At 27.9% G+C, this 14,322-nt stretch overlaps 1 protein-coding gene and 1 long non-coding RNA gene across 2 annotated transcripts in view; both read left to right on the forward strand.

The window, feature by feature from the left end:
- Positions 1 to 14,322, forward strand: part of LOC127118227 (cucumisin) — a 44,765-nt gene that overhangs the window by 23,627 nt on the left and 6,816 nt on the right. The gene's annotated exons all lie outside the window — the stretch shown is intronic.
- LOC127118228 (uncharacterized) lies at positions 2,878 to 4,281 on the forward strand. Its single transcript, XR_007802132.1, has 4 exons — positions 2,878 to 3,024; positions 3,105 to 3,335; positions 3,413 to 4,051; positions 4,136 to 4,281. It is a non-coding gene; the product is annotated as an uncharacterized LOC127118228 (long non-coding RNA).

Raw genomic sequence — 14,322 nt, forward strand, 5'->3', positions numbered from 1 at the left:
ATATTTAACACTTAATTTCACTGATTTAAGTGTGATCAAACTCTACTTTACTAAATAACTATTTTTTGTTATTAATGTTGCTTTAATTTACATTGTATAATTTATATTTGTTAATTGATTAAAATTCTAAATATGTAATTGGCAAGGACAAATAATTATTGTTACTGTTAAGATAAACAAAGCCAAAGATACACCGAAATGAATCTTGTCCTAAAAAATTTATCTCAATATAGATTATTAATATAGGAAATCTATAATTGAAATCACGTGAAATCTATAATTGTACTAGTATCTCATTATGTGACTATGAGAATTTAGAAAAGTAGCCATGGGAAAGTGAAATCTTCTCTAACCAATTTGTCATATAATTTAGTGGTTACAGTTTAGAGAGTGATTTTACATTTTCCCACTTTAACGTTTTTATATAATTTTGAAGATTAATATTCATTATAATTGTTTTAGAGCTTATAATTATTTCAAAAATTAGATTTTATCTTTTTTATTCAGATTTATTTTAAAATTTTAAATAAATTTATCCTAAAAATTATGATACTCTTTTCTTTTTTAAACAAAGAACATGTCTACTTGTGTGATATACATATCGATTATGTATAAAATTATTTTAAATGATTATATTTTTAATATATAACTTAATATAATTTTACGTTTTTATATGAATATTTATTTAAATTTTAAGAGTTTGATCTAATAATTAAAAAAATTGAGATTTGCAAGTAGTAAATTTGAATTCCATTAGTCCTTTTGATAAGAGAGAGATTAATATAAATATTTGTATTTGTAAGTGTGTTATAAAATATAATATTTTATGTCACTTGAAACACCAACTTTCACCTTAAATTTGTTTGTGATTAAATCTTAAGAATGGATAAACAATGACTTTTTAAAATTGTATATTATCTAAAGCTAATTTATAAATTCACAAGTTCAAACATCGCCAATCTTTTAAAATATGATATGGAAATTAATTTCATCCATTTAGTATAGTATAATTGTATTTATAATTTATTAATATATTTACCAAATTAAATTTTAGTTAAAATTACTATAATTCAATGCTTAAGGTATGTAAAATTATGTCATATATGCATTACGTGAACTACTTATAAACCAAATTTGATATTTTAAATGTAACAAATAGCAAATTTAATCATTAAAACTACTATTTATTTCATAAAATAATATAAATTCTAAATATCATTGATATTTTAAAAGATTAATTGAATATTTGACTACCTAAAAAAAACATAAAATAAACAAGGTAGAGGAGAAATGAAATTGTAAAATTAGAATAGATTATTTTATATATAATAGAATATAAAAGATTAGATTTCTATAGTTCGTTTGTGTGGTAAGCATATATAATAAAAAATATTAGAAAAAAATTATTAATTGTAAATTTTATTTAATAAGAAAATACATACTTGTCAACATGGTCGCTATGTATGACATATCAATGTAAGAAGAGATATACAAATTTATTTTAAAAATTAATATTAATAAATTTAGTTTTAACAAAGTATTTGTGCTTTAAAATTATATATATGTATGTGAGAGTTATTAAAATAAATAAAGCTATGTTATCTCTTATGTTTAAATAATAATTAAAATCAAATGATTAAAATATAAAATGAAATTGTATTTTAAATACTATTAAATAATTAAAATATTGAAATAAATAAAAAATGAATAAAAAATTTCATATCTCATAAAAAATGATTTTAAATATTATTATATTATTAGAATATATAAAATAAATATGTTGAATATAAATTATTAAAATAAATATTTTATAGAAAAATGGAGTCGATTCGAAAATAAAATGAATTAGAGGCTGTGTTAATATTTTTAGATGATGATAAAGTTGAATAAACATGTGCCATTTATTGTTACCCTTCTGTTCAGCCAGGTTCACATTCTTCCCATTTATTGACCCTGCCACGTTACCTTCTCTTCATTCTACAATGGCACAAAATGTCCCTGGCAGCTTCAAATTATTATGTTTCTTCTCTAATTATTATGTTTCTTTCTCTAAATATTCATTGATTTTCAGACTTTTTCATTACTATATCTTACAAGGATTGGTTTACTTTCACTATTTTTTTTGTCTTCATTTAAAAAAATCACGATGGTATATAAATTAAATATTTTTTATTGTTTTCTAATACAAAAGATGGTTGTCTAATCAACAACTGAAACAAAGTATATTATCCTCACTAAAACTTCAAGGTCAATTTATCAATATTAAATGTGATAGGAAAAATATAATATATCTATCGAAGAATTCAACTTATCATGAGCGAACCAAACACATCGATGTGAGACTGCTTTTCGTGTGATAATCGAGTGTGGAGAAGTCAAATTGCTGAATCTTTTAATTGATGACAATGTTGCTGATATGATCATCAAGACATTGTCAAGTCGCAAGTTTTTCCACTGTATGCAGCTGATAGGGCCGCATGATGACAGTTAGTTGGTTTCGTGGTTCAAAGTTTGTTCCAGGGTGGAGATTTATAGCTTATTGGTTATAAACTAGTGTTGTACCAAACTATGTCGACGTTGAATAGCTAGTGTAGTTGTCGAAATATGTTAGTTTATTATTTAAAAGCTTAATTCATATTTGATCCCTTAACTTAATTTATTGTTTTTCTTTGGTCTCTTAGTTAAAAATTGTTACATTATAGTCCCTTAAAACGGTTCCGTTAGTCAAATTAATCCATTACGTTAAATTTTGAGGAAAAAAACGTTAAACTGTGCATATATGGTAGTCTACTTGACCGTGTATTATCTTACATGGCTTTTTATTTTATTTATTTTCAATTTATTATTATTTGTTATTAAACATGTGAAACAGTCTAACCCTAATTTTATTCTCTTACTACATTGAACCACATGTTGTATTTAATCTAACAAGGGTTGCCTTTCACCGACAAACGTACAAAGACTCCTAGATCTCATGGAAAGAAGTTTCATGTTTCAGTGGAAGAAGAAGTCACTAAATTATTGGTAAGCAAAGCAACACAAAGTTTAATTTTGTTTTAAATCTGGATAAATTGAAACTGAATAATAATTGAATTTATTTGCAGAAAAATGGAGTTTGCGGTAGTAAAAGCTTTGAAACCGAGTTTAAGAAGGGAGTTTGTTTATCAACAAATGCTCGACGAGGAACTTTTAAGCTTTAACTCGAATACGGTGATTGCCGGTGAAGATTTCTCCATTGACGAACTCCTTGACTTCTCCAACAGCGATGAACAACACCACGAGGAAGATGAAGAAGAAAAATATGGTTTATTTTCACAACTAAGTTGCTAGTTCCGGTGAGTCTTTGTCTTTGTAAAATCTATCTTCTTCTCTGCCTTGTAACTGAAACTGAAATTAGGAATTTTGTTTACAGGATGATGACGTGGCAAACCTTGAATGAGTTTCTAACACAATGTTTCTACATAAATTTTGAATTGGAGTCATGATTTTTCAAGAAGATTTGTGTTGTTGATTAATTTTGTTACCAATAGTGTTTGATTCTTCTTATTTGGTGCATCACGTGAGTTATATATTATATAGACGAAAACTGCATATAATAATAGATCGTCGTTTCTTGAACTGCTCAAATTTGTTTAGTTTAATCAGAGGTTCTTCAATTGCTCAAATTTGTTTTGTTTAGTGGCAGGGATGGAAGACTTAAGGTGATCGGCGGTGATAAGCTTCTATACAAATGTGAATTATCAAAATGTTTATATTATGTGAATTATCAAAATCAAAATGTTAGCTAGCTAAGCTTTTATATGAATGTGATGTTGATGTTTGGATTCTTTGCCATTTGCCACTCCTACAAAATCAAGGGCATTTAGTTGGGATCTTAAATGATAATGATATCCAAGTATCTTTACTTTTCTTAAATTTTATTTTCTGGCTTTTGTGAATCTCATTTTCTAATATTTTTAGTTTTATTTTAATTATTGAAAAGAGATGAGATCATTGAAGAGCAGAGGAAGAATGTTTAGTACTAAACACGATACTTTAGTGCATGTAAGAGGTAATTTTAGTGTTCATGTAATTAGTATGTGAATTACTGTGATGCAAAATCTGTAATTTTAATGTTGGGTAATCAATTTTGCAGCTATTGACACCCAATTGAGACCATTACTAAAAAAATGACTGCTGAAATAACCAAATTTATTTGCAAAGATCAAGGAACGAAGTTCATCCAGAATTAATGAAGATTGACATATGCGTTTTTTAGGAAGTAATAAATTTAGATTTGAGGAAAGATTAGTTCAGTATTTAGAATTAAAACATAAGATTATGTTTATTTATGTATAGGATCATATTTTTGGTTTGAATCAAATAATTTAACAAGATTATGATTTAATATCATTAAATTTAAGATTATGTTAATATCAAAAAATTTATTAATCCAAACTACTATGAAATTGTTAGAAATCCGTTGTAGTCGTAGTTTGATTATCTTTCATGATTTGGTTCTTAAATAATTATAAGGTTTCGATTTAATCCGTGGATAAAATTACTGACTCACTACATTGACTTTTGTGACACTGTCATGCCACGTGTGCACAACTTTACGTTTTTATTATAAAATTTAACAGAAAGAACCAACTTGACCAACAAAACAGTTTAGATAAAGAACTAAAGTGAAACATTAAATTAAATTAAAGAACTTCGTGACTAATTATGCCTTATTTAAATTAGCATGTCGAATTTGGTCTGTCTGTTGTACCAATTATTTAATATGTTATTTGAAAGTTATGAATTAGTTTTTCTATAAATAATATATTAGTCATCACTTCTCTATAAATCTCTGATAATTCTAATCAGACGGAGAAAATTATGTGGTTCAAATTCAATCATAAACATTGTTCCATAATATATAATTGAATCAATAATCCAATTTTTTAATCACTTTGAATTATCTTTCTTTTCGCTTCTCTCTATCTTTTTAATCATCGTTTCATAGCAATTATCAAATTCGTCACTTTCTCCATTTCTCAACACTTCCCCCCTTGAACAGGGAACTCATTCTCCATCTCTTATTTGAAAACCAATAGTGAAAGATATAGCTAACACTTTATCTTCTAATCATTGTAAAATTGGCAACACGACTGACCCGATAGTGAAAGATATTGCTATTGTGGAGCCTGGCTTTGACGTGGAGATGGTAAGTGTCGCTTGCAAATGGGCTCACAAGACGACCAAAATATTCCAAGTCCACCCTTGTTTTTTTTACAATATAGTATTATGCTTATATGAATGTGACAAGGTTAACTTTTAAAAAGTAATTATGGAAAAACAAAATATTCTTACTCTTTGTTAAATAATTTAGTCATGAAAATTTAGAGTGATTTAAATTTTCTCCTTATTTCATTTTAATAGGCTTTCAATGGCTATCTTTAAATCAAAATTGTCTTTTTTTTTCACCCGAATTTTGATTTATTTTAAAATTTTAAATGTTTTTCTTAAAAAAATATAATAGACTTTTATTTTCTAAAATTTTGTTTTTTATAAGATTATCTTTATATTTTAAAAATATATTAATTACTTTTTTATTATGTTGTATCTTATCTATGTACTACACAAACATTAAATAAGTTTATTTTTTAAAAATATTTATAAATATATAACTAATTTTATAAAATGAATACCCTAATTATTGTTATTTACTAGGATAAATGTCGTTTGCAGGATGGACCCACGAGAAGACTGAAAAATTTCTAAGTCTTTGCAATTAACGTGTTCTTCTTTTGTGAATGGGAGAAGAACAAGACAACCTTAAAATAATAGAGGGAAGAACTATTTTAATCTCTTATAAAAATTGGAGAATCCAAATTAATTAATTTTTTAAAAAAAATCTTATTTAATTCTTACAAAAGTTAACCGAGTCATATCAGTTTTTCTATTAATATTGTTTTTAAACGAGTTATTTTTCCTACTTATTAATCGTGATTGAACTACCATATATATTATTTTGTTAACGTGAATTTATTATATTTTATTTTCAATTATTTTTAAATTAGCAATGTAATATTAATTTTCTTTTTTATTTATTTTAATTTTATTTTGTTATCAAAGAAAGATGAAAAAAAATTAAAATTTTCAAGCAAACAAAGGTTGAACCAAATACTCCTTAGTCAATGGACGATCTACTCTACCACTAAACCTATATATTTGTCGTGTTTTGACTTATAAATAACACTTATATTAATATATTTTCTTATTATTTTTTAATTATTTGAAATATTTAATACATTTTGATAAAATCACATTTAAATATTTTTCAAACTCATTTTATACAAATTAATATTAATTTCTAATAACATCTAAAATAAAATTCATATGTTTAAATAAATTATACCCAATAAAATCACATTTAAATATATTTCAAACTCATTCTTATTAAATGTATGTTTATATATAAGTATGTTAATTTAAAGAAATAATGATGCATTTTGATAATAAATCTTTAAATATAATCCAGACCTATTAAAATCACATTTAAGTGATAAGAAAATATATTGATATAAATATTATTTGTAAGTTATTTGTATTGATATAAGTGTTGATAATTAAAAAATAATAAGTGTTGATAAACATGTTTTGATATAAGTGTTGTTAATTAAAAAATAATAAGAACATATATTGATATAAGTGTTGATAATTAAAAAAGAATAAGAAAATGTATATTGATATAAGTGTTGATAATAAAAAAAAAATGTATTGATATAAGTGATATTTGTAAGTTAAAGTATGGAAAATACACTGTGGTAGAGTAGGTTGTTTATTGACTAAGGTGTTCTTGGTTCAACCCTTGGTGGAAAATTGATTTTTTTTATCATCTTTTTGTGATAATTAAATAAAATTTTAAAAAATTAAAAATATAAAGTAGATATTATGTGAATTTAAAAATAATTGAAAATAAAAAATAATAAGTCCATGTCAACAAAATAATACACATGACAATTTAATAATGATTCAAAAATAGGAAAAATAACCGATTTAAAAAGATATATTAAAAGAGGGATTAACAAAATTCAATTAAATTTACAAGGCATTAAATAGAGACTCTTTTTTTAGGGATTAATTTAGACTCTTAATTTTTGTGAGAGATTAAAATAGATCTTAAAAAATATATAATTGTGGACAAAATGAAACTCTCCCTTCCTTTTCCTTTATTTTAGTGGTGAGAATTTAGAGAGAGGTTTCAGGTTTTTTTTACTCTAATTTTTTCTTAGTTTAATTTTTAGTGTTACATTTTTTTTTTCTATTATCTTTAGTTTGGAGTTTATAATAATTTTAAAATTATTAAAAAGTTATATTGATCTTTTAATTTGTTTGAAAAGTGTTTCTAACATAAATCAAAACAAAATAAAATAAGATAATATCAGTAAAAAAAAATTGTTGAGGTTCGGTTGCAACTATTATGATTATATGTGTTGATATATCTAATTGACGTCTTTTTATAGGCAACATGTGGAGTCATATGTCATGACATTGTGCGAGACATTTTGTCTCTTTGTGAGTTTAAACTTGGAAGCAACATGTGGAGTATAATATCCTATAGATTGTGAGACATTTTATCTCTGTCAAAAGTTGTTGTGCATTGAGTGAATCTTGTGCTGATTCGAGATTTGTTTCCATATTCGTTTAATCATGCTTAAATGTTTTGTGTGTTTTTTAGAATATGGAAGTTTTCTCAAAAGATCATTTACCAAGATTAAAAATGAAAAAATCTGATATGTTAAAGATTCAACAAATCAATTACTGCAAATCAATTTAATGAAGATTTGCCTCTTGTGCTTATGGACTTGTTCAAATGTGTTCTAAGATGTAAATTCTAATGGACCTTGAAGCTTGACCTTATTTCTATCTACAAAGGAGTTCTCCATTGTAAAGACTCGTGCCTTGGTAATCAAGCAAGATGTGTTTATTTGTCTGAGCCATTTTGTTTTGTTTTGTGTTGTTATACTCTATTCATAAGTCATATTCCTATGTCAAGGAATACAATATTTTGAGTTGTAATTTGTTTCATATTTTTTAATCTATTGTAATTGTCTAAATACTTGGGGTGTCCTGAGTAGAAATTCATGTTTAATACTAGGAAAAGAGACATTCAAATATGAGAGTTCAAATCCGACCAATTTATACTTTTGACTATAAATAGTGAATTTTCTTTATTGGGTTAACACCCTCTAGATCTAGGCGAGTTTAAACCGAACTAGGTTAACAATTAAATACTAATCTTGTCTTTACTATTTTACTAATTAGATACTAATCTTGTCATACACATTGTTACAATATTGTTTCTAACATCTTGTCATTCAACAAACATTGATTCGATGACCTAAAAAGGATCTGAATACGGGAATCATAAGTTGTTTCCACAGACGACATCACTGTTCCGTTATGAATCCAGAAATGGAATGACGATAAGAGATAAAGGAAGATCTGAGTTTCTGATGCGGCAGAGAGGGGGTTAACCTGCAAGATTAACACATAAATGCTCTAGTCTGTATATAAGGGAGACGTGAGAATTAAAATTAAATTTAAAATTGAGTACCCGAATTAGTGCACTCTCTATAAAAAATGGAGAGGAAATAATAACCTGCTATTTGTTAGGCGTGAATTGCAGAGAGTCTTTATATATATCTGGATTTTGAATTTCTTGTACTTATCGGCAAGGCAGTTCTCGCGTGCTGAGAAGTTTCTAGAAGAATTGTAGCTCCTCTAGAGTGGTCGACTAGGAATCAATATGGTTGGCCCAAAATATATATTAATGTTTTATCCTCTAGTCACTACAAGAAAACTTCTATCCAGCCACGTGATATAGTGACGTGAAAATCACGTGGCAAAAAACGGGAATTACAACGTGATAATCGCGTCGCTACATATTTTTATTATTAAAAAATTGAGAGTCAGACTTGCACATGGGAAAGGATGATTTTTAAAAAAAAAATGTTGTGACGTGGTAATCACGTCGCAACTTGAAAACTAAAATAAAAAAAATAAAAAACTCAGGCGTGCACAGGTCGGTAGATGGGAGAAATTTGAAAATTTGAAAATTTAAAATGTGATATAAAAATCACTTCGTAACGTTAAATTAAAAAAAAAATGTTTAAGATGAAAAGTTGTGAAGTGAAAATTATGTGGCAAAATTATGAAGTGAAATCACATTGCAAATGTCTATTTTTACTTCAAAACTAGTTTTGAGAAATTTGGCAATGTCTATTCTATACATTTTTGACAAAAGTATAGTATTTTTTTAATATTTAATTTAATATTTAGATGATTGTTGATTATGAAAGTTGACCAAAAAAAGTGAGCTTGATCTGATTTTACATGCGACTGCTGAAATAAAAATCAGATCTCCACAAAAAAAATATATTTAAATTTAATCATTGTTTTAAGTTTGATAAGGATTAAAAATGTAGAGTGAGTTTTACTCCAAAAAAGTAACATTTGTAAGTTTCATTAGAAATAAACATTATAATTTGTAGATATTTCAATTAAAATTAAATAATCACATTTTTAAAAAATATACAAATTGTAAAATAATGTTTTGAAACAAAATCCATAGCTTTAAGGATAAGGCAAGGCTTGGAAGACGTTGTTGTATGTTTATTTTCAAATTGGCCAACTCAAAATTTTTCTTTAAACCTTGCTAGTAAACAATTTACCAACATGATCGACTCGATGATAGTGAAAGATAGCTATTGCGCACATGGTTAGTTTTGTTTGTAAATGGACTTAATTAGGAGACGACTAAAAAAAATATTCCAAGTCCACCTTTGTCTTGTTTGAAATATATTCTAGCCATAGAAAAATGAAATATTCTCTAAGTCATATGTGATATAGTTTAGTGGTTACCATTTAGAAAGAGATTTTATATTTTTACACTTTAATTTTTTTATACAATTTTGAAGATTAATTATTTAAAAAATTAGAATTTATCTTTTTTTATTCTAATTTATTTAAAAAATTTAAATAAATTTTTCCTAAAAAATTATGATACACTTTTTTTTTAACAATGAACATGTCTAGTTGTGGGATATACATATCAATTCTATATAGTTATTTTAAATGATTATTATTTTAATAAACAACTTAATATAATTTTACATTCTTATATCAATATTTATTTAAATTTTAAGAGCTTGATCTAATAATTAAAAAAATTGAGATTTCCAAAGTTGTAAGTTTGAATTTCATTAGTCCCTTTCATAAGAGAGATTAGTATAATTATATATTTGTATTTGTAAGTATGTTATAAAATATAATATTTTATGTCACTTGAGACATCAACCTTCATTGTAATTTTTCAACGCCATTAACAACAATTGTGGGAATGAAATGACCATTTTTAACAGCATCTCATATTTCTTCTCCTTGTGCTTTTAGATATAATTGCATGCAGATTTTTCAAAAGTCGTAATATTCACGGAGGTTGTTATTACTATCACCATATATAAAAATAAAGTTTGCAAAAAATTTGAGTGTGCCTAAGTGGGGAGGGGTGAATTAGGTTTTCATACTTTTTCGATTATTTTATAGATGTTATAGTTCCTTTTATTTTTTCGGAAAATATGATGAATGAATGGACGATATTGCTAGAAAAATAAAGTGCAGTAAAGAAAATTGACACAAAAATATATACTAGTTTCCCTTATCAACCAAGGTTACATCTAGTCCCCTAACACCCTGTGAGATATTTTCACTATTATTAGATCTTTGTATAAGTCTCACACTAAGACTTATCCTACAATCTTCAAACAACAACAAAGAAGTAAACCATTTCTTTGATTTCCAACAACACCAACAACTATGATAGACTTTGAATCACCTGGATTCAAAGAACTTTTCCAACAAATAGAAAGACAACCCTTCCTATTTGCAAACATCTGTAGAAAATACAACCATTTTCTATCAAACAAAAATCATCACACACTTGGTGAAAAATGAAACAAACTGATGAAATATTACACATACAAACTTTGTAGCAAATTTGATCAAATTGAGATTTTGCTACTTTTGTGATATATGAAAATTTAATCTTCTCCTTCAATGAACAAATCAAGATGATATAAATATTTAAGTTCTCAATGTTAAATTGTAATTCCTTGTGTCGAAACAGTTTGCTCGACAAGAACAAAGAAATGTCGAAAAGCTATATGTGTCGGTTTGTGATTATTGTTGAAATGTCGAAAGGAGTGTACCTTCAACAAGTTCATTAGACTTAGATTTATTTATTATATTTTAGCCGAGTTAGTTAGCTTGTTAGGTTAGTTGGATATTTCTTGGTGTGCAAGCAATATAAAACCTATAAATAGGGCATAAACCTATTATTGATTGTAATCTTGAGAAGTGAATAATTGTCTTTTGCAAAATTTGAGAGCAGAGAGTTAGTCTGCAGAAAAGCCTCAATGAAGAATATGGTGAAATTTGAAAGTGACAATATTCTAGCAGTTGAAGGTATTGGTGACGTTCTAATTATGAGGAAGGATGGCAAGAGGTCAGTAATTTCCAATGTATTGTATATACCAGACATGAAAAGTAATTTGTGGAAGTTGGTTGAAAAGAACTACAAAGTCTTGATTAAAGACAAGATGATAAGAGTTCTCAACCTAAATAGAAGTTTAATCTCGAAGGCACCTATGTATCACAATAGAACCTTCAGGATTGAACTTAATATGTTAGAGCACAAATGCCTTGCAACTGCAGCTAGCATGGATGAATGGATATGAAACTATAGACTTGGCCGTCTCAATTTCAAAGACATCAGATATATGAAAAAAAAGACATATGATTTCAGGGTTACCATAAATCGACATTCCAAATGAATTGTGTGAGGAATGTGTGCATTCAAAGCAACACAAGAATAACTTCAGCAAGGATGCATGAAGCAAGTTAAAGACAATCTTTAAAGTCATATAATATGATGTGTGTGGACCTATCCAGGTGGATCCGGTTGGAGGTAACAAATACTTTGTCACATTCATAGATGATTTTAGTTGAAAACTATGGACTTACATGATCAAGAAGAAAAGTGAAGTGATCCAGGTATTTTCGAAGATTAAATCTTTGGTCAAAAGACAAAATGATTGAAAGCTTAAGATTTTGAGGATAAATGGTAGTGGAGAATATGTGTTGAAAGACTTCGACACATTATGTTAGAAAGAAGGGACTGTGCATGTGGTGGTGCCACCCTACACTCCACATCAGAATAGAATTGCAGAAAGGAAGAATAAAACCATCATGAATATGGCGAGAAGTATGTTAAAAGGAAAGCATCTATCCAAATATTTATGGGGAGAATTTTTGACGAGTGCAACATATATCTTGAATAAATGCCCGACGAAAAGTGTAGAAGGAATCATGCCAGAAGAAAGTTGATCTGGTATCAAGTCTAGCATGGGTCATCTGAAGGTATTTGGATCTATATCACATAGACATGTGCCAGATCAGTTGAGAAGAAAACTTGATGACAAGTCGAGTCAGATGATCCTAATAGGATATTATTCGACTAGAGGATACAAGTTGTGCAACCCAGTGAACAAGAAAGTAGTGATCAACAGAGACATGATCATTGACGAGCTTAAGGAATGGGATTGGACTAAAAATGTCAAGAAAGATCCAGTGAGAATCTTATGTGAAGAACCATCAAGTGAAGTCGAAAGAAAACTTTGACAGGAAGAAGTAAGAGGTAAAGCAAGCACAAGTAGACCTCAAAGAACAAGAATGTGTGATTACATCAAGTGTTGTGTTTGATGATGAATGTGAGGTGGTACATTATGATTTCTATGAACCAGTCAATGCAGGTGAGGTATTGAAGGATTCAAAGTGGGTGAAAGCAATTAATGAGGAACTAGAGTCCATCGAAGTCAACAACACATGTCCACTTATTGAATTCCCATAAGGCAAGAAGGAAACTGATGTGAAGTGGGTATACAAGGTGAAGTTGAATCCAAATGGTGAAGTAACTCGACACATGGAAAGGCTTGTGGCAAAAGGATTTATTTAGAAGGAAGCAACCAACTTGGATGAAGTTTTGCACCTGTTACTAGGATCGAAACAATCAGGTTGGTTGTTGGTCTAGTAAGCATGAACAACTGGAACATATGTTAGATAGATGTGAAATGTTCATTCTTGAATGACCCCTTAGATGAATAAGTTTATGTTGCACAACCAGTTGGGTTTGTGAAACATGGCGAAGAAAGCACGTTATACAGGCTTCATAAAGCCATGTATGGATTTAAGCAAGCTCCAAGAGCTTGGAATAAGAAGATAAACAATTTTCTAAGGTAGAAGGAATTTGTAAAATGCACAACTGAGTATGGAGTATATGTAAGAAAAAGAAATAGTGAATTGCTTATACTATGTCTCTATTGTTAGAACAAGATTCTGGGTCAACAATTCATCTCTAAAGTTTTGATGATAACAAAGGATGAAACAAATTGGTACCCTAACAAATTTATCTAAGTGTGCAGGACTCTAACAGAAAATGGATCTGATAGACAACATCTGGTATCACGCAAGTCCAGAACAACTGACTTAGAGTCAAATAAAGCACTCGCTCTGACTCTGAAGACAATGGTGCTCACAACGTCTGAAGGTTGAAAACTCCGATACTCTGAATCTGAAGGATTCCACACAGTTACTCTGCTGATTGGTACATCTGAAGAAGGTTCTACAGAATACATATCAAGAACTTTTGAAGAAAATCAATTATATACAACTATCTGAAAAATACATGTTGAACAAGAAGATCTGGATTCCACGCACTCTGATTCAAGTCAAGCAGATCAACCACAAGACTTAATAACGAAGTATTCCATATTTGGTATGAATCTTTATTTGGAAAAGAATAAACACTCTCCAAAATTGCTATGGAAAGGACAACGAACTTAATGCCAATTAAGTTCCATCATTGTCAAGATACTACATCAATGCCTCAACCAACGGTCTCATATTCAAACCACTATATAAAGGCAGAATCATCATCATACTAAGAACGAAGAAATCACACAAGAATACTGCCAACTCAATTCTCTATTTTTCATTCATTCTTGTTCAAAATCTGTTCACGCGAGTTTGCTCTAAGTGTGAATTCGAATTGTTTTTATTGTGTTAATATTGCTTACATAGAAGCACTAAACACTTCCTTATAATTCTAAAATAGTTGTCTAATATTTCCTCAAGTGACTTGTGAAGTCTGTAGACTTGAGAGGGCTAAGAGATATTTATTCTCTAGGAAATTTTGTTGTAATCTTTCTAGATTATTGGATTAAGTCCTTGTTG

This window comes from Lathyrus oleraceus, chromosome 2 (assembly GCF_024323335.1).
Source record: "Lathyrus oleraceus cultivar Zhongwan6 chromosome 2, CAAS_Psat_ZW6_1.0, whole genome shotgun sequence".
Classification (NCBI taxonomy): Eukaryota; Viridiplantae; Streptophyta; class Magnoliopsida; order Fabales; family Fabaceae; genus Lathyrus; species Lathyrus oleraceus.